Below are 24,871 nucleotides of genomic sequence, written 5' to 3' on the forward strand. Positions count from 1 at the left end.
TGGTAGACGTTTCTCATCTTCGAAGAGGCATAACAATATATCCTCACAAAGAGCAACATTAGATTACGAGTTCTGAGAGTGAGAAAACCAGTGACTAATCTGGTTTTTACTTGACTGATCTGACTGAACCTGCTACGGAAACAGATCAACTGCTCAGAAGCCAGTACTGATTAAGTTACGCAACGGAACTTAATAAAATGTGATCAGCTACGACGCTGTGCTCTTTATCCTTAATGGGTCTTAGTTAACGCTCTATTATTACAGTCTGTGGATATGGTATTCATTTACCATTAGAGTAAAATCAATCAGTAAAATACTTTTTATAATTTATTCCACAAGTGACATATTTGATAGAGAAAGGATTAAAGATTCGTCACTAATAGTTTAGATTTGGTAGTACATAGATAGTCATGTTGACGACAGTAACTAATAGTTGGGAAGGTTGTGAGTTAGATGGGGGTGGCGATTTGGTTACCACAGTTCGCTATCATTGTTATTAAATCGCGAAGTTACAGACAATTATGCAATGATTGCAAGGAATAATGATAACAGGAAGTGAAGAGAAGCATATGAATGGGGTAGAGTAACCGACAGAATTCTCCGCTTCCATAAAAGCTAACAAGTTATCGTGTCTTTCTGTCCCTATAATACTCTTACTACAGTGTGTTCTCACGGTAAGCAGCGGTGTTTGTATAAGGTTCTCATATGTATTCTACTACTGTCAGTAATTCACCTTTACTATAGTGGAACAATTGAGCACACTGTATGAGTAGTGAATATGATCCTTGACTCTGCGTTTAGTTTTATCTGTGGTTGACTTTCTAATCAGTCAGTTGGCAGCATGGTGACCAGCAGTTCAGTTTTTCAGAGAATGAGATCCGTTTTCTGTGAATCTGGGAGAAGCTATCTCGAATACTTTATTACGGAGATGAAAACTTACTTCCTCGCACTTTATATTGAGAGAAGATGTTGGAGGAATTTTAAAGGTAACGAAGGCATGCACAGGAAAGTTTATCAGAACTATTCTCTGAAGGGAGTCTTTGTCTCTCAGGTAACTAATAACTTTCATAATTAGAATTAATTTGATCTCTTTGTTTTCCATTCTGTCACAAATAGCTCAGTTCGTTGAAATGTTTGTATTTTGTTTTTTGTAAGAAGAGAATTTTGTTGTTGTTAGAGTCTTCTTATGCGGTGCACTCATTTTGTCAATAACCTGAGTTTCATTTCTCAAGAACGATTTTCCTTAGAGTAAAACCCATCTCCATGACCCACAGTAAAGTTGTGAAGATTCTGCCATGTGTGCGTTGTACCTTACGCTACACGAAGTCACAGATGGTTCCAGATACGCAAAAGAGAAAGAAATTACTAGTGAGCAATTTATTCTCCTTTATCTGCTGCATTTGCTCATCTGCATCTGGTTTTGAGAACGTCGGTACTCGAGATACAAAAACAGTATGCTGAGCAAAAGGTAAGTCACTTTTATTTCAGGGTACATCACACATTGCAGTCTTACTTGAAATTTCAGAGATTGCAAATAACTTTCCAACACAGTTGAGTTCTTTATTAGGGCCGCGCGGGATTAGCCGATCGATCATAGTTGCTGCAGTCATGGACTGTGCGGCTGATCCCGGCAGAGGTTCGAGTCCTCCCTCGGGCATGGGTGTGTATGTTTGTCCTTAGGATAATTTAGGTTAAGAAGTGTGTAAGATTAGGGACTGATGACCTTAGCAGTTAAGTGCCATAAGATTCCACACACATTTTTTTCTTTATTAGGGAATGCAAACAGTTATCCAGCAGTGAACAAGAAATTTCAGAAGACGAATTGGCAGGCGAAAGGTCGCCTCAGCTATGCGAAATTTTACGATAACAACTTCCTGAGACAGTCGATTCGGGTTTTACTTCAGTATCTTTCAGTCAAGCACTACATGAGTCACCATCTGCTACTGACGATAAGCACTCAGTCTTGCAGATCCAGGAAACATGAATGAGGGAATTAATAATTCAACTCTGTTAGAGTTGGCACAAAACATTAATAAAACCTTGAAAGACAAAAGTAAAACAAGTAAAACACTTGAACAAAACGCAGAACAATTTTTAAAAAATAGAGAAAACCCTCGAACAAATCACAAAACCACAAGAAGAAATTAGTAAAGATATCAAGAAAGTACAGAAAAAACACCGAAATCTATCTGTAGAAAGAGATAAGAAATGACTTACACCATATCTTTACGAAGCTAGAGGCCATGCAACGCAGTCTTGAAACAGAACAAAGTAATTTAAAACTAAACAACAGAACGACAGAGGAGAGCGACACGCAGAAATAAATACCTCTGTACTGAACTGAAACAATCTGCGAACAACTGACCTGACCCACTGCGACTCATATCTGGCGAATAAAAAGAACAAATTTGTACATTAACACAGAATGTAGAAGATTTGACAACAATGAGGCCAAATTTGTCTAGAAATACCGACAATCATCAATGTCACATTAGGCAGTTAAGTATTTTAAAGAGAGTTGGAGAAAAACGAATTAACAACAGAAAAAACATAAACAACATGAGAGAACAGATGACGCTTATAGAATGAAAACTACACTGAAACACCAAAGAAACCGGTATAAGCATGCGTATTCAAATACAGAGATATGTAAACAAGCAGAACAGGGCACTGTGGCCGGCAACGCCTATACAGGGTGTTACAAAAAGGTACGGCCAAACTTTCAGAAAGATTCCTCACACACAGATAAAGAAAAGATGTTACGTGGACATGTGTCTGGAAATGCTTAATTTCCATGTTAGAGCTCATTTCAGTTTCGTTAGTATGTACTGTGCTTCCTCGATTCACCGCCATGATTTCATACAGGATACTCTACCTGTGATGCTGGAACATGTGCCTTTACAAGTACGACACAACATGTGGTTCATGCACGATGGAGCTCGTGCACTTTTCAGTTGAAATGTTCGTACGCTTCTCAACAACAGATTCGGTGACCGATGGATTGGTAGAGGCGGACCAAATTCCATGGCCTCCACACTCTCCTGACCTCAACCCTCTTGACTTTCATTTATGGGAGCTTTTGAAAGGTATTATCTACGTAATCCCGGTACCAAATGTAGGAACTCTTCGTGCTCGTATTGTGGACGGCTGTGATACAATACGCCATTCTCCAGGGCTGCATCAGCGCATCAGGGATTCCATGCGACGGAGGGTGGATGCATAGACCCTCGCTAACAGAGGACATTTTAAACCTTTTCTGTAACAAAGTGTTTGAAGTCACGCTTGTAGTTTTCTGTTGCTGTGTCTTTCCATTCCATGATTAATGTGATTTGAAGAGAAGTAATAAAATGAGCTCTAACATGGAAAGTAAGCGTTTCCGGACCCATGTCCACATAACATATTTTCTTTCTTTGTGTGTGAGGAATGTTTCCTGAAAGTTTGGCCGTACCTTTTGTAACACCCTGTAAAAGACAAGTGTCAGGTTCAGTTGTTACATCGGTTACTCCTGCTCCAACAGCAGGTTATTATGATTTAAGTGAGTTTGAACATGGTATTATCGTCGAGCGATGTGACGAGCGATGTGACACAGCATCTCCAAGGTAACGAAGGACTGGGGATCTTCCCGTACGACAAGTTCACGAGTATTCCGTAAATATCAGGAATCCGGTAAAACACCAAATCTCGGACATTGCTCCGACCGGAAAAAGTTCTTGCAACAATGACTGAAGAGAATCGTCCAATGTGACATAAATGAAACCCTTGCCGAAGTTGCTGCAGAATTTAATCCTGGACCATCAACAAGTGTCAGCATGCGAACCATTCAACGAAACGACATCGATATGGGCTTTCAGAGCTGAAAGCACACTCGTGTATCGCTGATGACTGCAGGACAAAAGCTGTAGCTTCGCCTTGGCTCGTCAACACCGACATGGACTGTTGAAAAACTGGAAGCATGTAGTCTGGTCGGATGAGTTTCGTTTCACGTTGTATCGAGCGGATGGACGTGTACGGGTATGGAGACAAACTCTTTAATCCGTGGACTCTGCATATCAGAAGCGGACTGTTCAAGCTAGTGGAGTCTATGCCGTAACAACCCACACCATTGCAGAAAGTTAAGTGCCGGCACGCCATTCGGGAACGACAGAGATGAGAGGGCTAAAACGAGACGTGAGCCAATTGCACGCTGACCGACCCCTTTCCAAAACGACAACGCGACAGCAGTGGCCCCTATGTGAAGAGAACATAAGCGCCGCGCATGACTGACAGCGGCCCAGTAGAAGAGGAGCTTCGAGACTATGAATCAAAGCAAGCGCTGAATCGTGTGAGAGATACAGAGGCGAGTGAGTGCACATAGCCCTACTCCAGTTCACTGCTAGTAGCGCCACGTCATCTTAACGCGCCCGCGCATAGCGCACCAGTATTTCACCATTATTAATTATGAAAGTAACTTAATCTACATCTACATGACTACTCTGCAATTCACATTTAAGTGCTTGGCAGAGGGTTCATCGAACCACAATCATACTATCTCTCTACTATTCCACTCCCGAACAGCGAGCGGGAAAAACGAACACCTAAACCTTTCTGTTCGAGCTCTGATTTCTCTTATTTTATTTTGATGATCATTCCTACCTATGTAGGTTGGGCTCAACAAAATATTTTCGCATTCGGAAGAGAAAGTTGGTGACTGAAATTTCGTAAAAATGTCTCGCCGTGACGAAAAACGTCTATGCTGTAATGACTACCATCCCAACTCGTGTATCATATCTGCCACACTCTCTCCCCTATAACGCGATAATACAAAACGAGCTGCCCTTTTTTGCACCCTTTCGATGTCCTCCGTCAATCCCACCTGGTAAGGATCCCACACCGCGCAGCAATATTCTAACAGAGGACGAACGAGTGTAGTGTAAGCTGTCTCTTTAGTGGACTTGTTGCATCTTCTAAGTGTCCTGCCAATGAAACGCAACCTTTGGCTCGCCTTCCCGACAGTATTATCTATGTGGTCCTTCCAACTGAAGTTGTTCGTAATTTTACCACCCAGGTAGTTAGTTGAATTGACAGCCTTGAGAATTGTACTATTTATCGAGTAATCGAATTCCAACGGATTTCTTTTGGAACTCATCTGTATCATCTCACACTTATTTAGCGTCAACTGCCACCTGACACACCATACAGCAATCTTTTCTAAATCGCTTTGTAGCTGATACTGGTCTTCGGATGACCTTACTAGACGGTAAATTACAGCATCATCTGCGAACAGTCTAAGAGAACTGCTCAGATTGTCACCCAGGTCATTTATATAGATCACGAACAGTAGAGGTCCCAGGACGCTTCCCTGGGGAAGTTAACATAAAAATGCCGTTTTAAGAGAAAAATAAGTGGCACTAAATAATAGAGCTAGAAGGCCAGAGTTGGGTCAGGAGGTGCCTATAGAGCTTATAAATACGTGGTGAAAGTTTCAAATCAAGGAACAGTAAATAAAACCGGAATCCACGTTTTTAGGGAAAATGAAAAGCGCTAAATATTCGATTAGCAACGTAAAAATTTGGTTTATGCTTCAGTTCACTCTAAAAGTCATAACTGAGAGACGACGTTTTTGAGAAATTAAGTAAAAACCAGATTGGTAGCTAAAACATACACAGTTGTAGTATATTAAGTACCTGTAATTTTCAGAGTAGAGAATTTTGGTTAAGCCAGATGATAAAACGAACCAAATAATTGAGTTACACGAAATTTTATAGTTGTAGTATTTAGAACAGCCTATACAAGTTCTAGTAAAGGTATGGTTCAGAGGTAACGATCTACCGAGAGCTCCACCATAAAAATTCTGTAAGGAGATGCTCTTATTCAACCAAGCTGAAAATTTTTCTGTGCTTTCAAACACCTCATCCGAATACGTGTGAAGATTAAGAAGTCTCTGAATCAATCCATAGATTTCATATTAAAAATGCCGGCATTGTGGCCAAGCGGTTCTAGGCGCATCCGTCTGGAACCGTGCGACCGCAACGGTGGCAGGTGCGAATCCTGCCTCGTGCATGGATGTGTGTGATGTCCTTAGGTTAGTTAGGTTTAATTAGTTCTAATTTCTAGGGGACTGATGACCTCAGATGTTAAGTCCCATAGTGCTCAGAGCCATTTGAACCATTTTGATATTAAAAATTATGTGTCTGAGAAAGTGGTCGTTTAAAGGACGCTGCAGTATGCAGAAAGACATAGTCAACAGATGTTCCCTTGGCCGTCCACTCCGGCACCTACATAACTACAGCCCGACAATGTAACACTTCGGTTCAGTTTACAGTGACAAAATCTATAGAAAGTGTCAGTCAGCGAGACAATAATTAGATTGGACTTTATCGTGTTAAGATTCACGATAAACTGTTAGAATATTACTGAAATTAAAAGTGATGTACTGTACGATCTGTGCTTGTTGGTAGCAACGGAGTAGTAAGGAGATTTTAGGACTTTAGTGCTAGATTGGAACTTTACGGACCTATAGACGACAGAAACTCAAATTATCTGCTGATACGAGTGAATTCAGAGGTACCGGTATTCAGGTATCAACGTGTGCGCTTTAGGAAGTGTCGTGTGCCGTTAGTTGCGAATCTGGACGTAGATCGCGTGCATATCGGCATTTGCGGACTATTTAGATTCCTCCGGGCTAGGAACCTTTTAAATAGACCATCATCCATCACCATCTTAATCCTTGAATATAGAATGAAAGTGAAATTCAAGAAAGTTGTATTTATTTCATTTACCTTGTACTTGTCAGTGAAGGTTTCACGGAACCAAAGCCATTCAGCAGTAAGTCAGCACCATCTAGCGGAAAGCGTAGGCATTAACTAACACGCTAACTGAAGTGAACGTTTACGTGTTTTACGGACTGCTTAATATGAACTTTTGTGACTCTTTGACGTCCCCACTCCCCCCGAAAGGTGGCGCAGGCTGTCTTAATCATAAAGGGGGAGAGTTTTTGCCGGGCAAATTACTAAATAAAAGCTATATTTACAAGACTCGCAGTAATAGGAAAACACAAGGCTTGCACCTCATCGGAGAGTCGTCGCTGTCTCGTCGGGAAGTGAAGCCGGAAAACCTACCGACAATACGTATCTACGAGCAGACGTCGACGTGGAGTACCTAAAAAGGCAAGCACAAGAGAGTTGAGGAAATCTTCATAGGCAGTAGGAAGGACTTAGAGTTAGTGTTCCGACATGGAAGCATCACCTGCGGCAAGTACGACGGGTGTGGCTGATCGCCGTCCGGCGGAGCTACGAAATTAGGACTGCCGATTACGGATCGCGTAGCGGACGCACGCGTCCTCATCACGTGATTGCGCGCCGCTGCCTGAGGGACCTACCACCTTGAGTCCAGTGCACCTGATACTCGAAGAAGCCAACCTGAGCAGCCTTCTTGAAGCGTAATTGTTGTAGGATGACTCAGCGGCGCAAAATTCGACTCTTAATGAGTCCGCGGTGATGGAGCTTGCCCATCCATCTCGCAGAGAACTCCCACCAGCTACTAGCAAGAGAGGAAGCAATGGAAAATCAGGTGATGAAGTCCGTAAGAAAGCTTAGTTGACGCCCTGGAGAAGCCTGCTCGAGGCCAACGGTCTCGCAAAACCGTCACTGTGAGTGACGGTTTCACCACACCAGCGGCAAAGCGGACAGCTAAGGCGACGAAGCTCACGTGCGTCATTCCAATGACCACGACCGAAAACTTTCTCCCTCTCACAGATGGCATCGATGAAGACGAGGGTCACCCTGTCCTGAAGGAGGAGCCGGTACCCCCGCCTCTCACGCTGGAATACAAAGAAGATTACAAGTCCTTGTACAACCTAGTCAAACAATGGGCGACGGCTGAGTTCACAGTCAAAACGGCGGGCAGCGACCTCTACAAGATTCAACTGAAAACGGCGGCCGACTTCCGCAAGGTGGTGGAAGGGGCTTCTGCGCAGAAACTGCCATTCTATACGCATGCCTCCCAACCCGAACGGGTGTTGAAGATTGTCTTGAGCAAAGTCCCGGTGAAGTTCTCCACGCACTTCCGAAAGGAGGAGCTGGAAGACATGAAATTCTTCCCCCAGACTGTTGTCCGGTAGAAGTTGCCACGCACCAACCAGGATTCGCTTGATGTCTTACTGGATACGTCGAAACATCGTGAACTGTATCACATTACGAAGATCGCCGCTGTGAGTGTCACGGCCGGCAACCTGCCTCGCAAGAGGGGACCTCCAAAATGCCACAAGTGTCAGAGCATCCTCCACGTCGCCAGGCACTGCTCCATGCCTGATAATTGTGTCAAATGTGTGGGCAGTCACCCCAGTCGAGAAGGCCCACTGAAGAAGGAGGACAAGCCAACGTGTGCCAACTGCGGTGTCCCACACGTCGCAAGTTACCTAGGTTGTGAAGCCTTCAAGCGCGCAGTTGCCTCTCAGCGTGGCGTTTCAGTGGGACGGTCATCCAGCACGACTTGCTGAGCCTACAGCGATGGTCCACCATCCACACATTGCCGTCCCCCAGAGCGGCAACGCCGCTGTCCGCGACAGCACTGCGCCTGCTACTGTTGGTGGCGTCGACCTCCTAATGGAGCTGCTGGAACGTCTGCTCACTGGTGTTTCCCAACTCATCATGGAACTGCCGTAGCTCCTCCGTGCTGCCCAGAAGTCTGCTGCTCCGTCAACGCCCGCCTCCGCTCTTCAGCAACGACACGGATCACGGCACTAATGGGATCACTGTCGTCTCGTTGAATGGCATCCACAGTCAAGCTAGCGAGTTTAGCCAGTTTCTCCGTCAAAAGGGCGTTGCAGTGTGCCTGGTCAATGAAACGCATTTAAAACCATGAGTCCACGTTCGAGGGCCAAACTACATGTGCTATTGCAATGATCGACCCACCGCAGGTGGGGGCACAGCCATGTACGTGCACTCCAGTCTTCGACACTTCCCAAATTGCACTTCCTGCACTGACAGCGCTGGAAGCCACCGGAGTTGCAGTCGAGACTTCCATGGACCGTATCTACTTCATTGCAGCATACAGAACGCCGAGAGCGATGCTCGATAGTCACGACTTTGCCTCATTGCAAAATCTTCCTGGCTGCAGATGTCAATGCTAAAAACACCGCTTGGAACTCCCCACTCGTCAATGCCAGTGGTAGAAGATTACTGCAAGTAGCGGAACGTCATGAAGCACCACCAGTGGAACCCTACGACCCTACCATCTACCCGCGACCTAGGGGCCAGTCCGATGTCATCGACTTCACGCTCGTCAAGGACATCGGCCAACATGTTCATGCATACGTGAGGAATGTCCTCTCCTCCGACGATCACGTCCCCGTCTTGTTTGAGATTGATACCGACACTATCGCGCTACCCGAACGTGCCACTAGTTTCCGGAGCACTGACTGGCAGCAGTTCCGTCCCACTCTCTCTGCCGACCTGCTGGCGGCCCCAACCCCGGCAGACGCCGGCATCGACGAGGCTGTGCGACACTTTACCGTGACCACTCTCCATGCTGCGGAATCTGCTACGCCTCCACTACGGTGAGGCCCGAGAAATTATTCCAGACAGACATCCTCGATGCGATCAGCGAAAAAAATCGCGTCCGTCGTAAATGGCAGCTCACGAGACAATTATGGACGAAACGTCTGCTGAACCACCTCGCCCGAGACATCAAGGCAGCTGCAGAACGACACCGCCACCTGGAGTGCGCTAACAAAGTGGCCTGCCTGCGGCTGGACGACCAATCGGCTTGGCAAGCAACGAAAAGCTTCCTACGGCGCTCCCAGGGGATTCCTCCACTTCGTGATGGACAATGCATCGTCTACGACCCTGACGAAAACGCGAATCTACTTGCCGACGTGTTCGCTGAAAACTTCCGCCCGACGCTGCTACCATCCACGAGGTCGCCACCAGGCTACCGGTGTTCGTCGCTCCGCAAGGGGAGGGGGACGAGATCGACCGCATCTGACGAGGTTGGCGAATCTCTACGCCATCTCGACAACAGGAAAGCAAAAGGCCGGGATGGAGTTCCAAATGCAATCCTCAAGCAGCTTCCACCTCCTGCCCATGTCCAGCTGGCTGCGATCTTTAACGAGACGCTCCGCTCTGGCTGTTATCCAACTGCCTGGAAACATGCTGCGATAGTGGCCATTCCAAAACCTGGAAATTATCTCCAGCTTGCGAACAACTGTATGCCAATTAGTATTTTGTCATCTGTCTCCAAGTGCTTGGAATGGCTTTATCTCTGTCGTCTGCTACGCCATGTTGAAGCAGAAGCCATTCTCCCCGAAGAGCAGCTCGGTTTTCGAAGAGGCCATTCTACAGAACAGCAATTACTTCGTCTCGCTGAAGAAGCCTTCGATGCTATGGATCGCCACGAATACTTCGGAGACTTTTTTGGGACGTCTCGAAGGCGTTCGATAGCGTGTGGCATGAGGGACTCCTGTACAAGCTCTTAGTGCAGGGGCTCCCTGTGCCACATGTTCGCCCCATCCGCAGTTACCTGGAAGGTGTACCGTTCCACGTGCGGGCCCAGACTGGGACTTCCACCGACCGTCGCATCCGGACAGGTGTGCCACAGGGGTCGGTCCTGGGCCCAATCCTCTACACCTTGTTCACCGCGGATACTCCGAAGACTGACTGCATACAGTTGGCTCTCTACGCGAATGATACTGCTGTCTTCACCCGAAGAATGGGGCCCCATCTTCTGCAGCACTGGCTCCAGCTCGCATGCGACGATCTCGTCCGTTGGGCGGTCAGGTGGCGTCTCCGCGAAGACTCAAGCCCTCATTGTTGTTACCCGCCGTAGCTTCCCCTTGGACCTCCGACCACCGACAATCGCTGGCAGTGCTGTTCCATGGAGCGACACCGCACGATACCTGGGCGTCACACTCGACCGCCGTCTTACGTGGCTCCAACATATCACGGATGTCAGACGAAAGCTTCAGGAAGACTCAGTCTTCTTTATCCCCTACTCAACCCGAGCTCATCGCTGCCTCCTCACGTCGGGGTGACTCTCTTCAAGGCGCTGCTCCGCCCTGTCCTTGAGTACGCCGCGGTGGTATGGGGGAATGCTGCTGACGACCACGTCCAGAAGCTGCAGACCCCCCAGAATCGAGCCCTCCGGCTTCCCCTCCACGTGGATCGCAACTTACCTTCGGCGGTTGCGCACCAGATGGCCGGAGTACAACGACTGCGCGAACGTTTCCGTGAGACAGCGCAACTCTTCTATCAGAAGACGCAAGTTTCACACAATCCGAATATACGGGCGCTTGGGATGAAAATTCACTTTCGAGCATCCACCCGATGGCCAGACCTGCTAGTCTACTGGATTGGTTAGCCAGTGACAACCTCCACTGACGGATGGCCCAGAAGACAAACATTCCACGAAGTCCTTATCTCTCACCAACTCAGACTCGAGAGGAGAAGCCGCAAGGCTGGACACTACTTACACACACGGGTTGAAGTCCACCCCCACTGAAGATCCGTGGCGCGCAGTAGGAAGGTTCACTTCCCACTCAGCCACTGTTAAGACCCACGTCTGTTAAACGTCGGATGACGTCAGTGACGGATTGTGACATAGCGCGTATTTGCGGTAAAAACGGACAGTGAATTCACGAGGGCTGTATACCGCCCTACATCGCTTTGAATTCTCCAAAGTAACTGTTAGTGCGCCGTCCGTGATAATTACAAATCTGCTTGGCAAGTGGCGACTCTTATTTCCACTTTTGTAGCGAGGATTAATTTTGAACATTTATGGCAAACATTTATTGAGTATTATCGATCAGGGCGAAAGACAGTCTGGTAGGAACGTACCGTAGAGGTCGCCTCTGAACTGCTAGTTGTGCTATTAGAATAGAAAGATTTACCTTTAACTGAACATTGAGAATTCCAAGTGTTGTACACGAGAAACTTTACTCAATAAAAGATTAAATAGAACCTTATAGTTTGATTTAAAATCATAGTCATGATCCCGCTAAGCAGAAGGAGAAAAGAAACGCTTCTTTCAATGGGCTGGACCAGGATGTGGCCGTGTAGGCTGGAAACTAATGTCAGTATGTTCCCCTTCGCTTTCTGGCTGACCACAAATTTTGTTGCCAGTCTCGCGTGAGAAAGACGGCGAACTGTAACAGCCACTAACTTAAACAACATAATTCAATCCACCGCCCCGCAATTAGCGTCCTGAATAGAAGCGTGAAAGCTCATTACTTTGCTCGTTGATTGTATGTAGCACCGACTTCGAATTGTTATACTGAAGGAACTCAATTATTTTGTCTGCGACACATTATTTTGCTTGCGAAGCAACTATGTAATTCTCAAAGTTAAGTACTGTCAATTACTTTTCGTAATAAAACTCATTAATACGATTTGTTTGGATTGTTTATTAAGCGATCCGAGAAACCAGGTTTCCTAGACACCCTACATTCTACGACTATGCAGGATTTAACATGGGGCGTGTGCAGTTGGAGTGATATAGGACCCCTGAGACGTCTAGATACGACTCTGACAGGTGACACGTACGTAAGCATTCTGTCTGATCACCTGCATCCACTCATGTCCATTGGGCATTCTGACGCACTTGGTCAATTCCAGCACGACAATGAGACACACGTTCAGAATTACATCACAGTGGCTCGAGGAACATTCTTCGGAGTTTAAACACTTCCGCTGAACACCAAACTCCCCATACATGAACATTTCTGGGATGCCTTGCAAAATGCTATTGAGAAGAGATCTCCAACCCCTCGTACTCTTACTGATTTATGGAGAGTCCTGCAGGATTCATGGTGTCAATGCCTTCCAGCACTACGTCGGTCCATGCCACATCGTGTTGCGGAATTTCTGCTTGCTCTCGGGGGCCCTACACGATATTAGGCAGGTGTACCAGTTTCTCTGGCTCTGCATTGTAAACCGTAATGACGACACCAACGACTTTACGCGTTCACACTTACACTCACTACTTGGAACTTGTGATGACTCTAACAATTTGTGGCAAGTTTGTTACTTGCCCAGGGAACAATACTTTTCACAAGACACGGTAGTGAACTGCCCAACAGGCAGAATAGAGAACATTCTATCTCTCACCGAAACGATTATTTCGATTACAAGCACTCTCCCGCTGTCCGTAAATTCAAAATTTTTCGATACTTTGCCAACGACATTCATCTCACGTCTGGTTACATAGATTTTTGTTTTCACTACCATCAAACTGGCCTTTGGCCCATAAACGTTAATTCATGTGTGCATATCTCGGAAGAGAGTCTTCCGTGAGAATGCGGTCTGTAATAAGAGATTGTCGAAGTGAAACGGACTTTTACCACACTTTCCTGTCTGCGTACAGGCCGCAATCAATTCAGGATCGAATAAAGCATCATATATTAAAGATGAAAAATTTTAATCTCTCTGAGTTTTCTAGCCCAGTCAGACATTTTGAGGAGATGATACGAAGGAACCAATATCTGACAAACCCATACAGGCCAATGGAGTTGACACCCATTTGCATAAAAAATCTACCTTCGCATTTGCGCCACCTAATATCGGCAGCAAGATGCAGGACGACCTATATGGTTTCCAAGGTCTGCTACAAGAACTGGGACTAAGATTCAAAACAAAGGTGTCACTCGAAAATATGACAACAGATACTGTGATCACAGAAATGAGGATAGCTCTCAGAGAACTCATGACCACGGAGACAATTACTGGCGACTAAACAGGTATCATCCGTATTATGCACACTACAAAAACCAAAACAGTTGTCGTGACAGAAGCCATTTCCGTAGTCATAATCACGACCATAGTAACCGACAGAACAGGTGCTATGAAATGGAGCACAGACTCTTCCAAAGTACTGGCACAGCTCGTATTCTAAAAGATACAATTCTGATAGATGAAGCCCACAGACTCATGGAAAACAGAAATTTCAGAGGCACTCGTCAAAATGGTGCCTATTATCAAAACAATAACCGACAGCAACATAGTCAATATTGGCAAAATACATTACTGGCCATTAAAATTGCTGCACCAATAAGAAAGACGGCCAGAGTGGCCGAGCGGATCTAAGCGCTACAGTCTGGAACCGCGCGACCGCTATGGTCGCAGATTCGAATCCAGCCTCGGGCTTGGATGTGTGTGATGTCCTTAGGTTAGCTAGGTTTAAGTAGTTCTACGTTCTAGTGGACTGATGACCTCAGAAGTTAAGTCCCAAAGTGCTCAGAGCCATTTGAACCAAGAAGAAATGCAGATGATAAACGGGTATTCATTGGACAAATATATTATACTAGAACTGGCAAGTGATTACATTTTCACGCATTTTGGTTGCATAGATCCTGTGAAATCAGTAGCCAGAAAAACCACCTCTGGTAGTAATAACGGCCTTGATACGCCAGGGCATTGAGTCAAACAGAGCTTGGATGGCGTGTACAGGTACAACTGCCCATGCAGCTTCAACACGATACCACAGTTATACAAGAATAGTGACTGGCGTATTGTGACGAGCCAGTTACTTGGCCATCATTGATCAGACGTTTTCAAGTGGTGAGATATCTGGTGAATGTGCTGGCCAGGGCAGCAGTCGAACATTTTCTGTATCCAGAAAGGCCCGTAAAGGACCTGCAACATGCGGTCGTGCATAATCCTGCTGAAATGTAGGGTTTCGCAGGGATCGAATGAAGGGTAGAGCCACATCTGAAATGTAACATCCACTTTTCAAAGTGCCGTCAATCCGAACAAGAGGTGACCAAGACGTGTAACCAATGGCACCCCATACGATCGCGCCGGGTGATACGCCAGTATGGCGATGACGAATACACACTTCCAATGTGCGTTCACCGCGATGTCGCCAAACACGTATGCGACCATCATGATGCTGGAAACAGAACCTGGATTCATAAATGTGACGTTTTGCCATTCGTGCACCCAGGTTCGTCGTTGAGTACACCATCGCAGGCGCTCCTGTCTGTGTTGCAGCGTCAAGGGTAACCACAGCCATGGTCTCCGAGCTGATAGTCATGCTGCTGCAAACGTCGTGCAGAGGCTTGTTGTCTTGCAAACGTCCCCATCTGTTGACTCAGGGATCGCGACCTGGCTGCACGATCCGTTACAGCCATGCAGATAAGATGTCTATCATCTGGACTGCTATTGATACGCGGCCGTTGGAATCCAGCACGGCGTTCCGTATTATACTCCTGAACTCACCGATTACATATTCTGCTAACAGACATTGGAACTCGACCAACGCAAGCAGCACTGTGTCGATACGATAAACCACATTCGCGATAGGCTACAATCCGACCTTTATCAAAGACGGAAACGTGATGGTACGCATTTCTCCTCCTTACACGAGGCATCACAACAACGTTTCACCAGGTAACGCCGCTCGACTGCTGTTCGTGCGTGAGAAATTGGTTGGAAATTTTCCTCATGTCAGCACGTTATAGGTATCGCCACCGGCGCCAACCTTGTGTGATTGCTCTGAAAAGCTAATCATTGGCATATCACAGCATCTTCTTCCGGTCGGTTAAATTTCGCGTTTGCAGCAAGTCATCTTCGTGGTGTTGCAATTTTAATGGCCAGTAGTGTACAAGTAGATGAAGGCCACCGCCACACGTCGAGATAGTTGAAGTGAGACTGCCTAATCCGAGCAAAAATCAGCGGTCTCGAAGTAACATACAGCAATGACTCGCAACGCCGGCAGCTGACGACATTATACACAGGGCTGAAAACATCTATATTTTCTGTTTTATCACATACATACAATTTTTACTGAAATCCTACAGCTGGTGTCGAACCGTAATGGCATAACTCAAGGTCTCCGCTGGTCTGGTACGCACTCCTCTGAGTCTGTGCACCTGCCAGTCCAGTTGGCCATGTCAGACTCTCTGTACTCCAGTGTTCAAATCTGAAGGTATGTACCAAATGCCTGCCCTGAGCTCCTGGCGAATGATCTGTGCACGAAAAACATTTCCAATCAGTCACCAGATTTCGTACCAACATTGGCCAATGTGTAATATTATAGTGATTTTCATCCTCCCTCTAGTGGGTCCAAAAAACTCGTTTCTCAGTCAACTTCTTAAATGCCCCTCTCAGTCTAAAAAGTGGAATTTAGGACCTATGTCAGAGGCTGTCTACCAGTAACGGACTGTGCTTTTACTACCGCTATTGCCACTGTGGGAAAAAAATACGAAAATAAGTCCCACTCTCTCGGCGTCAGCTTAGTGGGCCACAAGCCATGCTTTAATGTCACAGTCATTAGTGCATTTGGTACGCATTCTAAAGATTTTATCTACAGCCAGAGCCTATGCTTTTGCATAACAAGAGATACCGACAGCGTTTCTCTGAAATCCCTCACACCTCGGGGCAAATTTTCTTCGGTTATCTGAAAGCGCTTTCTTCGGCCCACAGGTTAGGCTGGGAGGAACAGTGGGGGTAGTGTTTTTAAAACAGTGTCTGCGCCCTGTGTCTTGTCCTCGCCGTTGCGGTCTGCAGCACTGCGCCGGCATGAGGGCTGCCCGGCCCAACCACACAACGCTCCGTTCTCCCATTCCCCCTTGACCGTGGGTTCACTGTCCTGCTAGTAAAGACAGTGCCTCCTAGGAACCACGAAACTGACGCTCGATGCAGACCTCGCTCTCCCTAGCGTTCACTCGTCCCAGACGACATCTTGTCCACCTCTTCACGTCATTATATGGTATGCAAGTAATCCCATCAGAATAGGAAAGCAGGCAGAATTAGTACTGCCAGTGAAATCACTGGACACACATCAAAAAAGGTTTTCCATCACCCTGGTTCCCAGAACTCCTGAAGACAGACGTTGACTGCAGACATTGTATCACAGACACAGTCCCTTTGACTGTTCAGATATGTCACTAAACCCGCCCAAAGATGTAAACAAGCATGCACGAGCAGCGCCTATTAGACGGAGGGTGTCTGACATCCGATCATTTCCAGTCATTCCACCAGGAAGGAGGTACATGGCTCGTGTTGTGTGCAGTTCAACCGTGTCTAGACGGTCAATACCGCGGTGCGATCGCGTCCGCGTCCGCATTGTTACTTTGTGCCAGGAAGGGCTCTCAACAAGGGAAGTGTCTCGGCGTCTCGAAAAGAACCGAAGCGATGCTGTTCTGACTTGGATGAGATACAGAGAGACAGGAATTGTCGATGACATGCCTTGCTCAGGCCGCCCAAGAGCTACTACTGCAGTGGATTCACTCCCGACGTCCATGGTGAGGTCCATCTTAGCAGAGTGGCACAGACGGGCCCAACAACATACCGATTGGACCGCTCAGGATTGTCATGACGTTCTCTTACTGATGAGTGTCGCATATGCCTTCAATCAGACAATCGTCGGAGACGTGTTTGGAGGCAACCCGGTCAGGCTCAACGCCTTAGACACACTGTCCAGAGAGTGCAGCAAGGTGGAGATTCCCTGCTGTTTTGTGTTGGCATTATGTGGGGCCGATATACGCCTCTGGTACCCATGGAAGGCACCGTAACGGCTGTACGATACGTGATGCCTTCCTCCGACAGATAGTGCAACCATATCGGCAGCATATTGGGAAGGCATTCGCCTTTATGGACGACAATTCGCGCCTCCCTCGTGCACATCTTCTCAATGACTTCTTTCAGGATAACGATATCGATCGACTAGAGTGGCCAACATGTTCTCAAAGCATGAACCTTGTCGAACATGCGTGGGATAGATTAACGACGTGACTCAACAATCATTCTGAGGGATCTACGTCGAATCGCCGTTGAGGAGTGAAACAGTCCTGACCAAGAGTGCCATAATGAACTTGGGGGTAGTATGCCACGACGACTAAAGGCATGCATCAATGCAAGAGGACGTGCTACTGGGTATTAGAGGTACCGGTGTGTACAGCAATCTGGACCACCACCTCTGAACGTCTCGCTGTATGATTGTACAACATGTAATGTGTGGTTTTCATGAGCAATAACAAGAGCGCAAATAATGTTTATGTTGATCTCTATTCCAATTTTCTGTACAGGTTCTGGAACTCTCGGAACCGAGGTGATGCAAAACTTTTTTTGATGTGTGTATTATCTGTCCTCAGTTTCCAAGTACAACTGATGCATGTAATTGTATTTAACATACTAATCCGTTACCGTTTCCATGGGTGAGGTGTGAATAGCTGCAATTGTTATCCACCTCTCAGGTGGTAAACCCGCTTCATTTCCTTTGTTCATTTTTTTTTTATTTACAGAGTTCTTACGTCGTTACGTATACCTGTTTCGTATGCTGCATCGACATGGTAATCATTTGCACATCCAAGCACGTAGCACACGTCATGCCAGTTTATTCTATTTACATTCCGCTTTCGTACTGTTGCAATTTTAATGGACATCACTGTAGAATCGGCCACAGGTGAAACAATTTCGCTCGTTTTATTATCAGCCCGCATCTCGGGGTAGTGCGGTAGCCTTCTCGCTTCCCACGCCCGGGCTCCCGGGTTCGATTCCCGGCGGGGTCAGAGATTTTCTCTGCCTCGTGATGGCTGGGTGTGGTGTGCTGTCCTTAGGTTAGTTAGGTTTAAGCAGTTCCAAGTTCTAGGGGACTGATGACCATAGATGTTAAGCCCCATAGTGCTCAGAGCCATTTGAACCATCCTTGTATTATCACGACTTACACACGCAGGAAGCATACAAGCTATTCAGACAGAACGTCTTTTATACAGTAGATGCAAGCTGTGATGCATGCGTAATATAAGATTTTTACTTTACACTGGTTCGTTAATTTTCTTTTTCAGTATTTGGTTATATAATTTTTTTACGTGAACCATAGCGTACATATCCATTGTCAGAGTGTGACCAGACTACTGGTCTGTACGTCATAATCTGTTCTTACAACAGCATCTGTACTCCAGGCGCTAACGTAGCACGAGGCCTACGAGGAAGAGAAGCGGCGGCGCATACATCACGTAGGTGGGCCAAGCTCACTCAACTAAGCAGACAAACTGCCTTTCTACACGTGTTAACTGGTAACTAGGTGTGTATGTGCAGGCCAGAATTGCATCTTCTACTGAAATCCACTGTTACGGAATCATACTGTTATTGGTCCTACCATGATAAGAAGTCCATAGGCCTACTAATAATTTATTACAGCTGTAAAGGTTACAATACAATTAAAATCATACCAAAATGATTATCAGTTGCATAAGGCATCACATCTTCTATGAATTGAGCACTGTTACGCAGATAAGACTAAATGCTATAAACATGCCGTTATATCTTTTATGTTGAGAATTGATTTAAAATTTTGTTGTACGACTAGCAAGACTTCATAAAAGCAGATTCCCGAAGAAGATGAATTTCTCGTTAGTACGTACACGCCCAGTTGTGAGTTAATAGGCTTAGGAAAGCATTTTGCTCACTGAGTTAAGCGAGCGAGCGAGCTAAGGACTATCTTTGTGACGAACGCGCCACGGCCTGTCTTGCTCGTCGGCCTCGCCTTAGTATATGAGACGTAGGCTATTCCCTTTCTTATCCCATTAAAAAAAAGTACGCCGAAAAACTGACTTTGTATAGGCTTCCGTGTGAACTTGAATCATTGTTGTGTAGTCCGCTCCCCGTTTCTACCCGAACATGACGAGGAGAATATCCATCGGTTGAAGACTGTATCAGTAGCTCAGATGAACTCTGACACGTGTCTCCTACAAAACACGCGGGGTAACCTGGAGAATCACAACAACAGCAGTAAAAACGATGGTGGTTACAACTAGTGGAATATGAAGTTTTAGGACAGTTGCAGTTTGGAGGGAGCGAAGCAGGGCGAGAGACGCGCAATTTGCGGACTCCCGCAGCGCAGGGCTGCACGTCGGACACACGCCGACCCCCCACCAGTCGCTTTGTGCATCGCCCGCGGGCACAGCTGCCGGCCTCACTGCCTATGCTCCAGCTAGCCTGCCTGGCACGTAGGGAGCAATTGCATCTGACATGAAAGGTGAATCTATTATGAGCGCCATAAAGCTCTCATCAGCCCGAAGGTTGGTTAGAACGTCACAGCGATCTAATAGTTGTGTTATTATTGGAGGTGGTATGACGTTACCTTCCTCTGACCTTTGAACACACCTACCCACCCAGCTGAAAGAGGACCTACCATTTCTCATGTAGTCAAAACCACTTTGAATTTTTCTATTCATATGCTAAGATGGTATTTGTTCTTTCGGACAGGTCTGAAAGAACAGATACCATCGGTGACCATGCAGCTCGTTAGAATGAAATTACAAGGAAATGAATACCCTTAGCTGCTTACAAGGGTTCACATACGTCAACGGAGATACATGAAAATGTGTGCACCGGCCGGGACTCGAACCCGGCATCTCCTGCTTACATGACAGACGCTCTATCCATCTGACCCACCAAGGACACAGAGGATAGCGCGTCGCGAGTAATGAGTATAATGGGCGGGGGCACTACGAATGTAGTGCGGGACAATACGTTGAGAATGTGAGTTTCACGAGAGGCGTGGCAGAGATAAAACCCTGCAGTCGTGCTATCCTCTGTGTCCTCGGTGGCTCAGATGGATCAGCCGGCACGGTAGCTCAGCGTCTTCGGTCAGAGGGTTAGCTGCCCTCTGTAATAAAAAAAAAACTGTGTGAATGGATCAATAACGAACTCCAACGGGCGTCAGTTGACGTCCGTCACGAGCAATTGAAACGAACAAAATGAGATTTTAAAAAAAATGGATAGAGCGTCTGCCATGTGAGCAGGAAATCCCGGGTTCGAGTCCCGGTCGGGGCACACATTTTCATCTATCCCCGTTGACGTATGTCAACGCCTGTAAGCAGCTAAGGATGTTCATTTCCTTGTAATTTGAATTTTTCGTCTTAACAAATACCGCCAGAAATAAAAGGGGTGATAGTGACTGTCGGATTTGCCAGGGATGCAACCGAGGACCATTGGATCTGTAGTCCAGTACTTAACGTGCAACCAACGAGTCACACTTTTACCACAGCACTGCAGCATAACATTACCTCGTGTAAATCAACGCCTCTTCAATCTTCTTGCGTCGTCTGCATGTAGCAGACCGCTACACGTTCGACATTATGCTGTGGCGAATTTCTGTGCCTCCTAGCTTCCCGAAATAACACCGATTCGGATCTTGGACCCATGAGGCGAGAGGGTACCATCGCAAAAAGTGTAAGGTGGTGATCGGTAGACGAACTCGGGATCTTAAGATCAGTACCGTGAAATGCTGAACACACGTTGTTCATCAATAAAGAGGTTATCACTCCTTTCTTTCACTATTACGGTATTTAATTCTGTAGAAGATATAAGCAAATAAAGCATACTGTAGTTATTCGTTAGATTTATACGGTATATCGACTCGCGACAAAGGAAATGGGGAAATGATTTGTAGGTCAGGGTACAAGAGATTACAAAATGAATGTTTCTTTCTGCAACGGAGACTGTGCTGGCTTCGAAGGGGAGTGTGGGCTGGTCTCTAAGATAAAGACAGATTAGAGTTATGTCTACCGTCACTTTAATCTGGAAGCTTGCTTTTCAACTAAATATCTAGGAATTACGATTAAGAACAGTTTCAGATGGAACGATTATATAGATAACGTCCTGGGAAAGGCATACGAAAGGCTACTTTGTGTTGACAAAACGCTTAGTAGATGCAACAGTTCTACTGAAGAGACTGCCTACACAGCTCTTGTTCATCCTCTGCTAGAGGACTCCTGGACAGTATGGGATCCTTCCGAGATTGGATTGTCGGAGGACATCGAAAAAGTTAAAAGGAGAGCTGCTCACATTGTATTATCACGAAATAAGGGAGACAGTGATGTGATAGTTGGGGTGCCAAGTACTACACCAAAGGCAGTTTTCGTCACAACGAGACCTTTTCACGAAATTTCAGTATCCTACTTTCTGCTACGAATGTGAAAACATTTTGTTGACACACACCTACATGGGGATAAACGACCATTGTAATAAAACGAGAGGAATCGGAGCGCGTACGAGAAGTGTGAGGTATTCAGTTTTTCCACGGGCTGTTTGAGAGCGTAACGGCAGAGAAATGGTCTGTAGGCGGTTCGATGAACGCTTTGCCGAACACTGAATTGTACAGAACTTATGTAGATGTAGATGAAGATGTTGGTTAATGCTCTTACGACTGGACTCCTCACACTATCCTTTCTGCCAGTGTCTCGCTTCTTCATTCCTAACTTCCCAGGAGCTCTCTTGCATGCTTTGCCAGACGAGCATTGGGCGCAAAAGGCAGGGTTCCTAATTCGAATCCCACTCGGGAACACAGCCTTAATGTGCCTCGAAGTTTTGAACGATTGTGTTAGATAAGTCATATACGAATTGTTTCCCCTTTTCTCTTAGATTATAGACACACGTAAAATATAAACAAAAAATTATTGAGTTACGTGTCTCACTAACGAGGTTCAAAATTTTCGACTGACTGCACTCAATGTTGGATATGAACATGCGCAAATCGTGCTTACACGTTTCACTGCAGTGCCACTCTTCACTTATTCTTTCCATCGTGGTTTTGGTGTTCGTAGACGGGGGGTATGAAGTTAAGCATCTGAAAGTCGCTTCATAACGATGCGGCCATGAAATTTCTGAGAAACGATTCCATTGAACCCTGAATGCTCGTGTGCTCTTCTTATTGGTACAAGAGTCACTTTGTTTGCCATGATCATGCCTGTTGTTGCGTGCAATATTTGCCCTTCCAAAGGCACTCCTGTCTCTCCCGGAGAGTGAACGATTAAAGATCTGCACAGTAACCAATTCGACTTTCACGTTTCGCTTATCCGTTCTGTTCACTGGCCCCACCATTTGTTTGCAAGTATGTCAAATGTCCTCTCTTTCTTTGCATTTCAACCGTTACCCAATAACGCGTGTCAATTGGAGCTCCCGCAGCTTTCTGTATCAGTGAGGTGTACGGCAACAAGCCCGTTGTTGGTGGGCACAGCATCGTCAGTACTTTATACCATGTTGCTTTCAGTGCGAATGGAATCATGGATTCTGTCACGTGCTGCCATACCTGCTTCCCGATTCTATCCGGAAAATTAGATTTCACTTCATTGTTATTGTATCGCGTATTAGTTCTCCGTACAGCTGAATACAGTTTTGTGTCAGTGTTGTTCGTGACATTATCACTTAGCCCATTTATGTAATGTATTCTTTGTGGTGCATCATCTTGGGTGGTATCTGCGTAATCTTTATGCATGCTTATTCCTAACCTGAGCTGTAGAGATTTATTGCAGTCGCCATAGGATTCATTCCGAGGATTTTAGGTCCCTGTAAAACAATATATTTTCTCTGAACGTCGACTATCCGTGTTTCTCTCTCGATCTCTTCCAGAGAGCAGGTGGTGCGCATTGCTTTAAATATCTAGCCTTTCCACACGGTCTCTTCTATTGCCCTGGAGAACTGCTTTAACGCGATGATAATCTGCAATAGCAAACATCCATATAAAAAAGAAAAAAAAGGCATTTAGCGTACGGAGTATTAACTTTCTTATCGTCTGCGCAATCAGTCATCAGTTCCTATCCGCAATTTTCATGAGGCACGCTTTTATCTGAAGCTCCAGAGACTTGTGCTTGTCGACCAATCGTTTCCACGTTAGCGGTGCGTTATTACAAAAATACTGCAAGCCTCTGTAGAGAACATGATAGCGAGTACGTCACATCAATATGGTCAGTGTTTTTTCTTACTCAATGCACGTGTTGAGCAAGAGTAAAACGACTGTGAATATGACTGTTAGCACATCAGTCTCTCTCGGCGTTTTCCCACGATTGCTACGAGAGATATACGTTGGGGCGGCACCATAATGGTCGCAAAGTCTTCTTCAAATAAAGGGTTCTCTAAATTTCCCCAGCAAGATTCCATGCTCTCACGTCTTTTTTTTGTCAACGATTACCATTACCATTTAAGTTCTCCGAGCGTTTCTGTTACATTTTCATATGGAATATGCTGACATGTTACTATCATCGCAGTGCCTCACTGAATCGCTCGACTTCTGTTGCCATGGCTACTTGATAACGATTTCAATGACAGAAAAATATTCTACAATTGGCCACACAACAATCTTTTACACTACTGACCATGAAAATTGCTACACCACGAAGATGACGTGCTGCAGACGTGAAATTAAACCGACAGGAAGACGATGCTGTGATATGCAAATGATTAACTTTTCAGAGCATTCACACAAGGCTAGCGCTGGTGGCGACACTTACAACGTGTTGACATGAGGAAAGTTTCCAACCGATTTCTCATACGCAAACAGCAGTTGACCGGCGTTGCCTGGTGAAGAGTTGTTGTGATGCCTCGTGTAAGGAGGAGAAATGCTTACCACCACATTTCCGACTTTGATAAAGGTTGGATAGTAGCCTATCGCGATTGCGGTCTATCGTATCGCGACATTGCTGCTCGCGTTGGTCGAGATCCAATGACTGTTAGCAGAATATGCAATCGGCGGGTTCAGGAGGGTCATACGGAACGCCGTGCTGGATCCCGACGGCCTCCTATCACTAGCAGTCGAGATGACAGGCATCTTATCCGCATGGCTGGAACGGATCGTGCAGCCACGTCTCGATCTCTGAGTCAACAGGTGGGGACGTTTGCAAGACAACAATAATCTGCACGAACAGTTCGACGACGTTTCCAGCAGCATGGACTATCAGCTCGGAGACCATGGCTGCGGTTACCCTTGACGCTGCATCACAGACAGGAGCACCTGCGATTGTGTAATCAACGACGAACCTGGGTGCACGAATGGCAAAACTTAGTTTTTTTCGGATGAATCCAGGTCCTGTTTGCAGCATCATGATGGTCACATCCGTGTTTGGCGACATCGCAGTGAACACACATTGGAAGCGTGTAATCGTCATCGCCATACTGGC

The sequence above is a fragment of the Schistocerca gregaria genome, chromosome X (genome assembly GCF_023897955.1).
Source record: "Schistocerca gregaria isolate iqSchGreg1 chromosome X, iqSchGreg1.2, whole genome shotgun sequence".
NCBI classification, from domain to species: Eukaryota; Metazoa; Arthropoda; class Insecta; order Orthoptera; family Acrididae; genus Schistocerca; species Schistocerca gregaria.